The sequence below is a fragment of the Hyla sarda genome, chromosome 8 (assembly GCF_029499605.1).
Source record: "Hyla sarda isolate aHylSar1 chromosome 8, aHylSar1.hap1, whole genome shotgun sequence".
Classification (NCBI taxonomy): domain Eukaryota; kingdom Metazoa; phylum Chordata; class Amphibia; order Anura; family Hylidae; genus Hyla; species Hyla sarda.
Window position 1 is genome coordinate 126121235 of NC_079196.1, and position 16973 is coordinate 126138207.

The window sequence follows — 16973 nt, forward strand, 5'->3', positions numbered from 1 at the left end:
ACTTAGTAGAGGGACCCGACAAGGATGCCCCCTGTCTCCGATGCTATATGCACTACATGCTAAGCCATTAGCAATAGCTATTAGGGCCAATCAAAAAATAGTGGGGTTTAGTATTAAAGGGGTACTACCGAGGAAAACTTTATTTTTTTAATCAACTGGTGCCGGAAAGTTAAACAGATTTGTAAATTACTTCTATTAAAAAATCTTAATCTTTCCAGTACTTTTTAGGGGCTGTATACTAAAGAGAAATCCAAAAAAGAAATGCATTTGCTGTGATGTCCTGACCACAGTGCTCTCTGCTAACCTCTGCTGTCCATTTTAGGAACTGGAGAAAATCCCCATAGCAAACATATGCTTCTCTGGACAGTTCCTAAAATGGACAGCAGAGAGCACTGTGGTCAGGACATCACAGGAAATGCATTTATTTTTGGATTTCTCTTTAGTATGCAGCCCCTAAAAAGTGCTGGAAGGATTAAGATTTTTTAATAGAAGTGATTTACAAATCTGTTTAACTTTCTGGCACCAGTTGATTAAAAAACATTTTTTCCACGGTAGTACCCCTTTAAAGGGACAGCAGATAAGATTTCACTATATGCGTGGTGCTTTTTGTTAAAAATCCTAGTACGGCCATCCCTGAGATGAATTGCCTTTTAGAACAACATAAAAAGGTGGCATAAATTTAAGCCCTCACTTCTTTCCACTAGTTCAGAAGTATCTAATTTAGATATGGGAATAATTACACGTGAAGACACATGGGATTACTTAGGGCTTAAGATTTCTACACAAATTATTGATTTTATTAAACTTAATATTAAACAGCTATGGATTAGAAAAAAGAGGAAAATTGATATTTGGGGCAATCTTCCAATCTCATTTTCGGATAGGCTGGCCTTGATAAAAATGGTCTTGCTTCCGAAGGTAATATTTGTTATCCCAACTTCACTGTTTTGGATTACGATCCAGTGGCTTAGGGAGATAAAGAGTATGGTGAATAGGTACATCTGGGGAAGGCAAAGTGCAAGACTGAAATATTCAACTCTTGCAGCCACTTTGGATATGGGGGATTGGCAATGCCCAATTCTTTTGTATATTTTTTGGCCAAACAACTACCAAGAATTAAAAAAAATATCAAAATAATAGTATGATGAGTTCTATTAAAAATGATTTGCGCCAGAATTTGTGCCTGGATTCTATCTCATTGTACCAGAATTTTGTCTGCGTCAGAATTCTGTCTTCGCCAGAAATTATAAACCTGACCAACTCTCCATTTTAATGAGAAAACCCGAAAAAGAAGTGTGGTTGTCCGGAAAAGGGGGCATGGTCACAGAAAAGGGGAGTGTTCCAGATATTTTCACAAAAACCCACAATATTTACTAAGGTTTCCACAGAAAATGTGGTGGAATTGAGCTGAGGAAAACCCTACAGATCAGAGCATGCGTAAAAAAAAAAGCAAAATGTAGGAAAAATGGCAAAATGTATGGAAAGCTTAGTAAATACGGTGGAAACAAAATTGTAGGAAATTAACAGCCACAAAGAAACCTATACTCATCTCTTAGTAAATCAGGGCCAATGTCATTTGTTGAAATATTGGAAGCTGGGGACTTGGATGTGGATAAATTCACTAATTCTAAATTAATGAATAAAGTTTGGGTTGAGGTAAAGAAAAAAAAATATTCATTCTCAAGAATTTTTTAAATTTCACTCCTATTTGGAATAGTGGGAAAATGGTGGAATTTGCTACCATTCCCATTATAAATTTTTGATTTTGCACAACGTTGATAAGATGGCAATATAAAATCATTTGAAGAAATGAGGCAAGAATTAGGGTTAAGGGACATACACATATTCAGATATTATCAATTATTACACTCGTATAGATCCACTTAGAAAAAACTTGTTTGTTATTAATGAGCACTGTTTGATAGATGTTATAAATAATGATCAATATAGGAAGAAAGATATGACACTGTTGTAGGAAATTGTAATTTATTAAATTAACACGAAACAGATAGCTAATATGGGTTCTAGGTGGCAGGGTCAACTAGTAGAGAAAGATATGGATTATTGGATGAAACTATGTAAAACTTCAAACAAATAAGCAATATAAGTAACTCAATGGAAGATACTATGGAGAACCTATGTGGTGCCTTTGGATATGAAAATATATGGTTATAGGAATTCTGGGGGGTGCCCTAGATGTAACTGGCATAGTGTCGATTTTATACACATTATATGGGTCTGTACACCAATGCAAGAATTTTGGAAAAAAGATTTTTCATATAATACAACAGAGGCTGGGTTATGTACCATCTTTTATGCTTGAAACTGTGGTCTTGAGGGAAAATAAAACAAATAAAAGAATAAATAAATAAAAAAAGACAATTATCTGTCCCAAAAGGTGCAGGGCTGTACCAGAGGGGGCGCCCTACTTGACTTAATATTAAAGAACAGACCTGACATAGTAACTAATGTGCAGGTAGAAGGACACTTAGGAAATAGTGATCATAACATAAAACATTATAACTTGTTCTTCAGTACGGGATCCTCTCGAGGAGCAAAGTTCGATCAAGTAAGAGAAGCCCTTAACAATATAAATTGGGATAATGTCCTCAAAAACAATAATACTGACACTAAATGGGAGACTTTTAAAATATAAAAAATATAGGTATATACCTTATGATAATAAAAGGGTCAGGAAGAGGAGAAAACCAATGTGGATGAATATAAATGTTAAGGGGGCAATACATGACAAAAAAGCATATATAAAAAAATAGATAAAAAATAGATAAAAGCCGCAAAAGTAGAGACAGAAAGACTCATTGCCAAAGAGAGTAAAAGTAACCCCAAAATGCTCTTTAACCTCTTAAGGACCAAGGACATACTGGCACATCCTGAGTCGGCTCCCGTTCTATAACGCGGGGCCACGGCAGGGCCCCGCATCATAGCGGGTCGGGCCCGGCACCTAGCAACGTCCGGGACCCGTGGCTAATAGCGCACGCCACTGATCGCGGTGCCGCGCGCTATTAACCCTTTAGACGCAGCGTTCAAAGTTGATTGCCACTTCCAAAGTGAAACTAAACTACCCTCAGCTAGTTCAGTGGGCTGTTCGGGATCGCCGCAGTGAAATTGCGGCATTCAAAACAGCTGTAGGACAGCAAGAGGGTCCCTTACCTTGCCTCCTGTTGTCCGATCGCCAAATGACTGCCCATTGCCTGAGATCCAGGCATGAGCAGTTAAGCGGCAGAATCATTGATCAATGGTTTCCTATGAGAAACCATTGATCAATGTAAAAGATCAGTTCGTGCAGTGTTATAGCCCCCTATGGTAGCTATAACATTGCAAAAAAAAAGGTGGAAAAAAAAGTGAATAAAGATAATTTAATCCCTTCCCTAATAAAAGTTTGTATCACCCCCTTTTCCCATAAAAAAAAAAAAACTGTGTAAATAAAAATAATGTCTGAATTATAAAAATGTCTGAATTATAAAAATGTATCGTTAAAGGGGTATTCCCGTGGAAAACTTTTTTTTTTTTTTTTATCAACTGGTGTCAGAAAGTTAAACAGATTTGTAGATCACTTCTATTTAAAAAATCTTAATCCTTCCAGTACTTTTAAGAGGCTGTATACTACAGAGAAATCCAAAAAAGAAATGCATTTCCTCGGATATCATGACCTCATGACCACAGTGCTCTCTGCTGACCTCTGCTGTCCATTTTAGGAACTGTCCAGAGCAGGAGAAAATCCCTATAGCAAACATATGCTGCTCTGGACAGTTCCTAAAATGGTATACACTAATGAAAAAACCTACCACTCAGATAATTAAAAGGTATCTTTTATTGAATTACACTTAAAAAAACAGTATCTCAATAAAATAATGATGTAAGCCAGGATTACAAACATAAACAAGCCAGAAATGCTGCCACAGCTACAATATTGTATACCACTCAATGGGAATCATCCATATGCAGAGATCACATAATTAACCAGTATGACTCAGAGACTAGGCTTAATGGGAAGACCCATGTGGCAACTTACTGTTTCCATGTAAGGATCACTATCACCTCTCCTGTCCCTGTAGTTAGATATAAAAGTATAAAGATATGTAATCACTCACCCATATCGATAGCTGAATTAGCACCTGGACCTCGAGCACGCTTTCGCTCCTTCCTCAGGGGGCTGATGTTACTGTGTGAAGTCAGTTTTCCAATATGGGGCCAGCATGTAACCAACTTCCGGAACGCCACTCTGACTTCCTGTTACACTGTCTTAACTGTCGGCGCATGCGCCGCAGGTACGGCAGAAATCACGCCGATCACCATCTACATCATCACGCATAGCAGTGCCGCCACGTCATACTGACGTGGAACGCTGATCTGCGTTCCACTGACACAGAAGGAGGACAGCGCCGGACTGCACAGTGATGCGCATGCGCACGTTGGAAGCAGCCATGTACAGGTATTAAAAATGTGGTGCCTTCCCATGAAACCCCTCTCAAGTCCATTACACTTAAAGTGCATAAGTGCTCTAATTACCATATTTATATATATACATAATACCACCAAGGAAAAATATTATAAATACATAATAATAAATACAAGTAATGTGATATGAAAAAACATTCAAATAATGTTAATTATAAATTAATGCCTCAACCCATTACTACTTAGAATTTGTGTCTATTTTGTGTCATGGCCGGGGTGCATTAAAAGAATGCACCACGGCCATAGCAGTCCACAGTACACTAAACCCCAGTGAAAACCAATATACTGTTGTTCCACAATATATAAATATAATATGCAGACACCTAATAATATGCTGTGTTAAGATGCATGTTGATATTCACGCCCATACGTGCATCCACGAACGGGCATGCACATCCGCACGCAATACAATCATGTAATTGTGTGCACATCACTCCAAAAAAACAGAAAAAAATAAAAATTAATATGCCAAAATAAAAACACTCTAAGCCATATCATTTGCATGATCCCATATTTAAGGAAAGGGGGAAGGAAAAAATGGGTAGGAAAAAGGGGAGGGAGGGAGAAGTGAGGGAAGGGGAAGGAAGAACTGTGAGGGTAAACTGGTGAGGGTAGGAGGGGAGGTGAAGGACATAATGATATTATATCAGCTTCATTTCAAAAGTTTTTGTCATGTTCTTTCTTTCTTTCCATACATTATGAACATTTCTCCTTCCAACGTTCCAGTTTTTGGCATTTTAATGTCAGAGACTGTCACATCTTATATAAAGGCAGGCTCCCATAATAAACTGTCTAGAAGATACTGTAGGATGCTTAAAAAACCTACTAAGAAAATAAAAAACACAGAACAGTTAAAATCATATTACAGGTGGATAGATTTTACAAGAAGGAAGCAAAGCTTAATTGTTCATTTAAACCTTGTGGGGCCAACGTTCCGAGTGTCACTATCCATCGACACTCTTTCCTAGCTAGTAAATTCCCCACATCACCACCTCTGATGCCAGTATGTACCCTCTAATTTTCAGTCCCTGTGGATCTCCATTGTGCGCAAGCTTAAAATGCTTGGGAATCGTTTTAAGGGTTTGGATGTCATTTACCTCCCTTGCAGCTATAATATCCCTTACATGTTCACGTGTTCTCCCTCTTAGTTTTCTTGAAGTGAGACCAATATATATCTTGCCACAGCCGCACATCGCATAGTAGATCACACTGCAGCTGCTGCAAGATATATATTGTCGAATTTTAAAATGTACGTTTTTCATCAGCCGATACAAAGTCCACTGCCCTCACAATATTATCACATGATTTACAACTCCCGCAAGGAAAACATTCTGTCCTGGGCCCTCTGGAACTAAACGGGTTGTTAGTTACTGATGGACAGGAGAGGTCAGCAGAGAGCACTGTGGTCATGACATCAGAGGAAATGCATTTCTTTTTTGGATTTCTCTGTAGTATACAGCCCCTAAAAAGTACTGGAAGGATTAAGATTTTTTAATAGAAGTAATTTATAAATCTGTTTAACTTTCTGGCACCAGTTGATTTTAAAAAAAAGTTTTCCACGGGAGTACCCCTTTAATTAAACCGCACTATCAATGGCGTACGCGCAATAAATTCCAAAGTCCAAAATAGTGTATTTTTGGTCAAACCTATCTAAGTAGGGTATCATTTTAATCACATAAACCTACGCAATAAGGAGAAAGTGTCATTTTTGCCATAAATGTACTGCACAGAAACGGAAGTCCCCAAAAGTTACAAAATGGTGTTTTTCTTCAATTTTGTCGCACAATGATTTTTTTCTCTGTTTCATCGTAGATTTTTGGATAAAATGACTGATGTCATAGTTACATAGTTAGTACGGTTGAAAAAAGACATACGTCCATCAAGTTCAACCAGGGAATTGAAGGGTAGGGGTGTGGCGCGATATTGGGGAAGGGATGGGATTTTATATTTCTTCATAAGCATTAATGTTATTTTGTTCCAGGAATGTGTCTAACCCTGTTTTAAAGCTGTTAATATTTCCTGCTGTGACCAGTTCCTGAGGTAGACTGTTCCTGAGGTAGAAGTTCCTGAGGTAGAAGTTCACAGTTCTTATGGTAAAGAAGGCGTGTCGCCCCTTGAGACTAGACCTTTTCTTCTCCAGACGGAGCGAGTGCCCCCTCGTCCTTTGGGGGGGGGGGTTTAACCTGGAACAGTTTTTCTCCATATTTTTTGTATGGGCCATTAATATACTTATATACATTTATCATATCCCCCCTTAAAAGTCTCTTCTCAAGACTAAACAATTGTAACTCCATTAATCGCTCCTCATAGCTAAGATGTTCTATGCCCCACATTAGTTTAGTCGCGCGTCTCTGCACCCTTTCCAGCTCCACAGTGTCCCTTTTATGGACTGGTGCCCAAAACTGAACAGCGTATTCCAGGTGAGGCCGTACCAATGCTTTATAAAGGGGGAGTATTATGTCCCTGTCCCTCGAGTCCATGCCTCTTTTTATACATGACATTATCCTGCCGGCCTTGGAAGCAGCAGCCTGACATTGCATGCTATTCTGAAGTCTGTGATCTAGAAGTACACCCAGATTCTTCTCTACCAGTGACTCTGCCAGTTTAATCCCCCCTAAGACATACGACGCATGCATGTTATTAGTACTCAGATGCATAACTTTACATTTATCCACATTGAACCTCATTTGCCAAGTGGATGCCCAGACACTTAGTCTATCCATGTAATTTTGTAACCTATACATATCCTCTATAGACTGTACCGTGCTACAAAGCTTGGTGTCATCTGCCAAGATAGAAATAGAGCTGTTAATGCCATCCTCTATATCATTGATAAATAAATTAAACAACAGCGGGCCCAGTACTGAACCTTGGGGTACATCACTAATAACTAATAAATAACCGAGGACCAATCAGAGTACGAATCATTGACCACCACTCTCTTGGTACGATCCATGAGCCAGTGTTCAATCCATTTACAAACTAAAGTTTCCAAACCCAAAGACCTTAACTTACCTGTCAGACGTCTATGAGGGACAGTATTAAACGCTTTAGTAAAATCCAGAAACACTATATCCACAGCCATTCCTCTGTCAAGTCTTCTACTCACATCTTCATAAAAGCAAATTAGATTGGTTTGACAACTTCTATCCTTAGTAAACCCATGCTGGCTATCACTTATAATACAATAATCCCCTATGTATTCCTGTATGTAATCCCTTATAAGTCCTTCAAACAATTTACCCACAATGCACGTTAGACTTACCGGTCTATAGTTTCCTGGGGAAGACCTAGAGCCCTTTTTGAAGATTGGCACCACATTTGCCTTGCGCCAGTCCCTTGGCACAATACCAGACACCAGTGAATCTCTAAATATCATGAACAGGGGTACAAATATTACTGAACTTACCTCTCTAAGAACTCTTGGGTGCAATCCATCTAGCCCTGGAGATTTGCTTACATTTATATTACTTAACTTACCTTGTACCATTTCTACATTAAGCCAGTTCAGTACATTACATGATGTGTTACCAGCACTGACCTGGCCAATGTCAGCTCCTTCTTCCTTAGTATATACAGAACTAAAGAACCCATTCAGTAGCTCTGCTTTCTCTTTATCGCCTGTGACAACTTCCCCATTATCATTATTAAGGGGTCCTACATGCTCTGTCCTTGGTTTTTTTTGCATTTATATATCTAAAAAAAATATTTAGGATTAGTTTTGCTTTCTTTGGCCACCTGTCTCTCGTTTTGAATTTTTGCTGTTTTTATTACATTTTTACAGATTTTATTAAGCTCCTTGTACTGTTTAAATGTTATAGCTGACCCATCAGATTTGTATTTTTTGAAAGCTATTTTTTTGTTGTTTATTGCTCTTTTAACATCGTTTGTCAGCCATGTAGGATTTAGTTTTAATCGTTTATATTTGTTCCCCTTTGGTATATATTTATCTGTATAGTTATTTAGATTTGATTTAAAGATGTCCCATTTACCTTCTGAATCAGTATTTGACAACACCTCCCCCCAGTCTATGTCCTGTAGTGCAGCTCTCTGCCCAGGGAAGTTTACCTTTTTAAAGTTATATGTTATGTCTTCCCCGCCTGTCTTTGCTTTCTACATTTTAAGTCAAAAGTAACTATATTGTGATCACTTTTACCAAGGTTTTCCCATACAGTTACATTACCAACCAGCTCTGCATTGTTGGAAATGATCAGATCCAACAAGGCATCACTTCTTGTTGGGTCCTCCACAAACTGGCCTATAAAATTATCCTGCAAGAAATTTAGGAATTGTTGCCCCTTTGTAGTTTTAGCCAACCCCGGACCCCAATCTATATCTGGATAGTTAAAATCTCCCATTATTACCACTGTACCTGCCCGGGCGGCCCTCTCTATTTGTTTATGCAGCCGACCTTCTATCTCTTCAGTGATTTTAGGGGGTCTGTAGATTACACCAAACATTATTTTTTCAGTATTTCCCTCCTTTTGTAATTTTACCCACAGTGATTCCACATCCTCAGAATCATCACACACTATGGCATCGTTCACACTGACTTTCATACCACTTCTTACATACAGACAGACTCCAATACCTTTTCTGTTCATTCTATCTTTGCGAAACAATGTAAACCCCTGCAGATTGACAGCCCAGTCATGCGAGGAGTCCAGCCATGTCTCAGTGACCCCAACTATATCAATATGTTCCTCCAGTATCAAGGCGTCAAGCTCCCCAATTTTATTTGCTAGGCTTCTGGCATTTGTGAACATACACTTTACATTTTTATCCTTTATGTTATTGGGGTTAATGGGATTCAAGGGTGTAAGTTTTATTTTCCTATGAAGCCTATTCCTATTAACTATTCTAACCCCTCCCTCTGCTCCACCCCCAGGTACATTTATAATTCCCACCTCTCTATCTACACTATCTTCCCCCTCTATGTTGTAGGTTCCCTCCCCCCCAGTCCCTAGTTTAAACACTCCTCCACCCTTCTAGCCATCTTCTCCCCAACCACAGCTGCACCCTCCCCATTGAGGTGCAGCCCGTCCCTACGGTAGAGTCGGTAACCGACAGTTAGAGTCGGTAACAGTCAGCCCAGTTCTCCATGAACCCAAACCCCTCCTTCCTACACCAGCTTCTGAGCCACTTGTTTACCTCCCTAATCTCCCGCTGCCTCTATGGTGTGGCTCGTGGTACAGGTAATATTTCAGAAAATATTACCTTGGAGGTCCTTGCCTTAAGCTTGTGGCCTAAGTCCCTGAAATCATTTTTAAGGACACTCCACCTACCTCTTACTTTGTCATTGGTGCCAATATGTACCATGACTGCTGGGTCATTACAAAGCAGAATTGGTGGCACACAAAATAAGCCATCATATGGATGTTTAGGTGCAAAATTGACAGAGTTAGGATTTTTTAAATGGAAGGAGGAAAAAATTAAAGTGAAAAACCCCTGGTCCTTAAAAATTAAAGTGTTGGCCTTTTCAAAAGTGATAAGAAGGAAATTATAGACAGGCATAGGGGAAAAAGCAAATATATTAAACACATTCTTCTCCACTGTACAATGAAGGTGAACAGAGGGAGCAATCACGATTGGGAAGTAACTTCAAGTGGTTTCTTTATTCTTTAAAAGTCGGTGCGGTGCATACAATGCATAAAGCGGGACCCCAGGAGTCCACGAACAGACCTGGTGAACAGCTGCTTTTGCGTCTGCGTCGAACAAGCAGCGCTTCTTCTGACCAACCCCTTCCATCACCTGGGAGTAGGTAAATACACCTACTTACTCCACATCATGGAAGAGGGCGTTACACTTCGTTCATCAAAGTAGTCTAAAAACAACAATTGCAAAAAACAGCCTTTACAAGCCTCCAACAAGCATTAAACAAAAGCATTCATCTCCTTGTTCTATGCCCAAGAATTGTAACAGAACAGTGAGGCATATCTTTCCTCAGCCAACCATTAATAACCCCATTTTTTGTTTTCACTTTTTTATTGTTTGCATATCATTAACATGTCTATTGATCCTTGGCATATCCAACTTTCATATTTTGGGATGCCACACTGGGGGCAGGGACAAGTAGCGGGGTACAAGTATAAAACAATTTTATATATATATATATATATATATATATATATATATGCACAACAATGGATTACCGCTCACCACACCCGCAACTGCGCCTTAGTCCGTGCTGCGGACACGCCGGTACCGCCTCCGGCTCACACAATTTGCAACAAGGAAGATAGTCCGGCACAGAACTGTAGTATGCAGTTAAGAACTCAGAACTTTATTTCAGCATAACGCAGTACACAGAAGCCTGACGCGTTTTGCACCGGAGTGCTTAGTCGTAGGTAACAGGTAACCACAATGAACGTCTTAAAATACACAAGATAGCGGTCACATGACCACACACATCATAGTAAAATCGTTCTCATACAAGACATGGTGCTGGAGTATCGGATTGGGAAAACACAAATTTTTTAGAACATGTACACACCTGGGTACGCCCAAAACGTTTGTTGTTAAAATAGACTTTCTCTAAAAACAGTGTAAACATTTACATCATAGGTTAATAACTTATTTTGAGAATAGCCAGGTAGAGACACTCATCTGCAAGAACAGTAACCTGAGCATTATATTTTTTGTTTTTTATTTATTTATTTTTAATTATTAATTTGTATATGTACCATTCTCAGTTATGTTAATATTACATTTAAACATGACTATCTATTGGGGTCTAAGGGCAAGTAAGAGCTAAATCTAATCTTTTATTTAATCCGAGGGGATGCCTCATACCAAGGAGGAATATCCAATATGCCTCCCTGTTGTAAAGCTTATTCCTAAGGTCTCCCCCCCTCGGACCCAAAGTAACCCTTTCTACCCCAGATACCCGTAGACCCGTCACATCTCCTCCATGTGCCTCCTTAAAATGACGGGATAACATCGACATACCTGTAATACTGCTTTTAGCATCTGAGACATGTTTTCTAAACCTCATTTTTAGAGAATTGCTAGAACAACCTACATACTGTATCTTGCAGATGGTGCAGGTGGCTACATAGACAATGGATTTGGTGTTACAATTTGTGAAGTCCCGTAATTTATAGAGGTTACCTGTGGAGCAAGATGTCACCGTGTCAGTGTTCACCATGTGGTCACACGTGAGACATCTTGTATGTCCACATTTTCTATTTCCCACAGTTTGTAGCCAATTATGTTTGCTACTAGACAATTTGTTGCTCTGGAACAAGCTGGGCGATATTTTTGAGCCTATTGAGGGGCCCTTTATAGATACTATTTCTATGCCCTCCGACACTATTTCTTTTAGTATCGGATCAGATTCCAATACTGGTATGTATTTTTTGATGATACCCTTAATTTGTCCAAAGTTTACACTATATGGCGTTACGAAATATGGTTTGGTGGCACTTTTATTTTTGTTTTTGCCTACCATCCCCTCCGTATTGTGTCCTCCTCTCCTTGGTTGCTTTCTCCTAGAGTAGGTGACTAACTCCTTTCTTGTGATACCATTGACTTTTTCATGAGCTAGATCAATGGTGTGCTCACTGTACCCTCTAATTTCAAACCTAGTGTGTAGTTCTGATGCTGCCACCCTAAATTTGCTGTCACTGGAACAATTCCGTTTCACTCTACACAATTCCCCAAAGGGAATGTTATCCAGGACATGTTTAGGGTGGCAGGATATATATATACATAGTATACGGAAACCTGCAATGTAGAACACAGTGGGAAATTATTTACTCATACTCAGGTGATGTCATCTCTATAGTCTTTATCTTCTTCTTCTGGCCCAGACCTCCATGATTTCTTCCAGCTGTATCTTTCTTCTGCAGAATTTGACACCTAGACATTGTCAGCAAATCCTGATTCTTTATATGACGACAATAATTAATATCACCCTGCCAGACACTGTGCTACCTTAATATACCCTTTTTACACCCTATGCCACTGAATACAATAATGCCACACACTGTACCCTTTGGATACAATACTGCCACACACTGTACCCTCTGATCACAATGCTACTATACACTGGACCCCTGAATATAATACTGCCACACACTTACTCCTTAAATATAAACCCTCCAGATACTGTGCCCTCTGAATATAACCCTTTCACACACTGTACCCCCTGAACATTACCTTGCCACACTGTGTCCCCTGGATATAATACTGCCACACACTTTGTCCCCTGGATATAATACTGCCACACACTGTACCCTCTGAATATAATACTAACACTCACTTAGCCCCCTGAATATGACAATGCCACACTTTATCCTCTGAATATAATAATACTACATATTATAGCCCCTGAAACCATGCCTCTCCAGAAATTATTTCCAATATACAGCATAGCCCTGAAAATGAAAACACACTGTGTCCCTTAAAATTCATTATACTGTGCTCCACAAATAAATTAATCCTATTCTATGCCCCTATAAATGAATTGATTTTATACTGGTCCCTCCATATTTGGAGTACCACACTATGCCCTAAATTAATTATATAATGTGCCCCATATATGAATTATATGCACTGTGTTCTTTATCTAAACTTATTGATAAACTGTATCCCATATATGAATATATTAATTTACAATATCCCATATATGCATTTATATACTGTACCCTTTGGGAGACATGAGGCACCAATTGCCAACATAAAAACACAGCAGCATCAGACAATGGAAACTCTTCTGCAAATGTATGGCAGTTAGTGCCTCATTTCTCAGAGTCATGAGACATTAGAAGACAAGATACACTAGCAGACATAATGCACTAGGAGATATGAGACTTCAGGGTATTGGAGACACTAGGAGACATAAGGCACTAGGAGACATGAGGTACTAGGAGACATGAGGCATTAGACACTAGGATAAATTAGGGCACTAGGAGGTATGAGGCTACAGGATATGGGAGGCACTAGGAGGCACGAGGCTTTAGGAGATAGGTGGCATTAGGAGACATAAGGCACTAGGAGAAATATGGCACTTGGAAACATGAGGCTTCAGGAGATAGGAGGCACTAGGAGACAATAGGCATTAGGAGAATGAGGCACTAGGAGACATTAGGCATTAGGAGAATGAGGCACTAGGTGACATGAGGCTTCAGGAGATAGAGGCACTAGGAGACATGAGGCTTTAGGAGACATGAGGCACTAAGATCTAAAATGAAAAACAGAGGTGCTCTATGGTGCAGACTTCCTACACAGTGCAGATAAGGGAGGGGAGTCAGTGGCTTACCAGAGCAGGTTGTGTACCCACTTACACAACAATGGTGAGCGTAAATCAGGGAATTCCAGCCTGTCTGCAGCCTTCCTAAGTGGATCAATAGATAGAAACAAACTACTTCAGGGGTGTTCAGGAATTCAGTGGCTCTGTACAAGACTTTATACATGGGAGCCAGCAGTACTTGTTAAAACCTAGGTACTAGGTGACATGAGGCTTTAGGAGACATGAGGCACTAGGAGACATGAGGCACTAGGAGACATGAGGCACTAGCTGCCAAATATCTGCTGGAGAGATTTCATATTCTGATGCTGCTGTTGTTATGTGTGCTGTATATAACCACATGTGAGGAACAACGTGGCATCGGCTGACATATGCCTTCATTGCCTCTCATTCTCCCAGCTGTGGAAAATGACTCCAGTTAAAAAATGCAGAGCAGAATATTCATATACATAAGAATTCTACCAGCTGGAGCATGGAGGAGAGTAAGAGGGGGAGGAGCACTCTGGCTTTGCCTTTCCTGTGGCCTATTTTCCTCCTCCTCTCTGTCTATATACACAGGGCAGTGGGTGGTCTGCCTAGATTATAAGCAAGTATGAGTACTGCAGGCAGGGATTCCTTGCCCCCACCCTCCTGTCTTTCTCACACATTCCTCCTGAAAGCCTGGGTGCAGCAGGCTAGGACAACTGCATTGCTGGGCAGGGACATAAGAACCCCCACAAATCTGGGGAGATAGCATTTTAAGTGGGTATGACTATGTGAGGACAGAGCCACAAAAAGGAATGCAGAACCACTCATGATGCATAATGCTACACAATTGAGCTTCAGGCTCCTCATTACAGGTATTCCTAAATATAGTGATCTGTCAGGTTAAGTGTGTGAGGCCAGGACACCGGACTCTCTACAGCCTGTGTAGGCACCATTGTACTATGTACTGATCCTGAGTTACATCCTGTATAATATTCCAGAGCTGCACACAGTATTCTGCTGTTAGGCTGGGTTCACACTACATTTTCTCCCATACGGGAGCGCATACAGCAGGGGGGAGCTAAAAGCTCGCGCTCCCATATGTCACCGTATGCGCTCCCGTATGTCATTCATTTCAATGAGCTGGCCGGAGTGAAACGTTCGGTCCGGTCGGCTCATTTTTGCGCCGTATGCGCTTTTACAACCGGACCTAAAACCGTGGTTGACCACAGTTTTAGGTCCGGTTGTAAAAGCGCATACGGCGCAAAAATTAGCCGACCGGACCGAACATTTCACTCCGGCCGGCTCATTGAAATGAATGACATACAGTAGCGCATACCGTGACATACGGGAGCGCGAGCTTTTAGCTCCCCCCTGCCGGATGCGCTCCCGTATGGGAGAAAACGCAGTGTGAACCCAGCCTTAGAGTCATTGATGAAAAACTCTTCACATAGAACATTTTGACACAAAAAAGTTTCCATAAGATATTCAGAGTGTTTTACATGAGAATGATCCAAGATTTACACTACTCATGCCAGTTTTGCAAAAGTCGGCATAGTTATGTAAATACATGTTTTACATGATATTTTATAAGGAGAGTCCATTTTACATAAAATTAAAAAAAAACTTCACACCAGCTCTTTACTAGTGTAGAAATCACAGAAATTGTTGTAGTTTTGTTTATTTTTGTTTTGTTTAGTTTTTCTTTTATATTTTCAATTATTGAAAAATAAATAATATTATTGGAAAATGTTAATAACTTTTTTTTTTCATTGTCTGCACTCACATTTAACCCCTGGACATGTTTTATTTATAATGTTATTGCTTGCATGAGCACTAGTAATCATAGAATATTATGTGAGATGCTTCCGCCATAATTTTTGGTGCAAAACAAAACAAGAGTGGCATGAAAATGAACTTTCACATATTTTCAAAGCAGCACAAGAGACCTTTGAAAGAAAAAAAAAGTGTGAATGATGAAGGCCATTTTGACCTTAAGGACAAGGCCAATTTTTGTTTTTGCACTTTTGGTTTTTCCTCCTCTCCTTCTAAAAATCATAACTCTTTCAATTTTGCACCTACAGACCCATATAAAGGCTTGTTTTTTTGTAACACCAATTGTTCTTTGTAATGATATTACTTATTTTATAACATAATCTGCGGCAAAACTAATTTTTTTTTTTTAAAAAGCCATTTTGTAATTTTTGGAGTCTTCTGTTTCTACGCAGTGCACTTTTTGGTAAAAATGACACCTTATCTTTATTTTGTAGGTCCATATGGTTATGAGGATACCCAATTTATGTAGGTTTTATTTTATTTTACCACTTTAAAAAAATATATAACTACATGCACCAAAATTTGTATGTTTAACCCCTTAAAGACCACCAGCGTTCGGGTATGCCCTGACGCCCTGGTACTTAAAGGGGTACTCCGCCCCTGGACATCTTCTGTCCTATCCAAGGATAAGGGATAAGATGTCTGATTGCAGGAGTCACGCTGCTGGGGACCCCCGTGATCTCTCCTGCAGCCCCCCCGAGTCATCAGCTCTCCGGAGCTATGCTTGCTCCATGGCTGATGACTCATGATACAGGGGCCAGCAGTTTGTGATGTCATGGCTCCGCCCCTCATTGCGTTGGCACAACCCCTCGCATAGACTTGCATTAAAGGGGTATTCCAGGATTTTTTTTTATTTGACTATGCTATAGGGGCTGTAAAGTTAACCCCTTAAGGTCCTAGCCAATTTTCAGTGTAGGACCCGGCCATTTTTTGACCACTGTCACTTTAAGCATTAATAACTCTGGAATGCATTTACCTTTCATTCTGATTCTGAGACTGTTTTTTCGTGACATATTCTACTGTATGTTAGTGGTAAAATTTTGTCGATACTTGCTTCAAAATTCCAAAATTTGATGAAAAAATTGAAAATGTTGCATTTTTTTTTTAAATTGAAGCTCTCTTCTTATAAGGAAAATGAATATTCCAAATAAATTATATATTGATTCACATATACAATATGTCTACTTTATGTTTGCATCATAAAGTTGACATGTTTTTACTTTTGGAAGACATCAGAGAGCTTCAAAGTATAGCAGTAGTTTTTAAATTTTTCACACCATTTTCAAAATCGAAATTTTTCGAAATCCAGTTCAGTTTTGAAGTGGATTTGAAGGGCCTTCTTATTAGAAAAACCACACAAATGACCCAATTATGAAAAACGGCACCCCTCAAAGTATTCAAAATGACATTCAAAACGTTTGTTAACCGTTTAGGTGTTTCACAG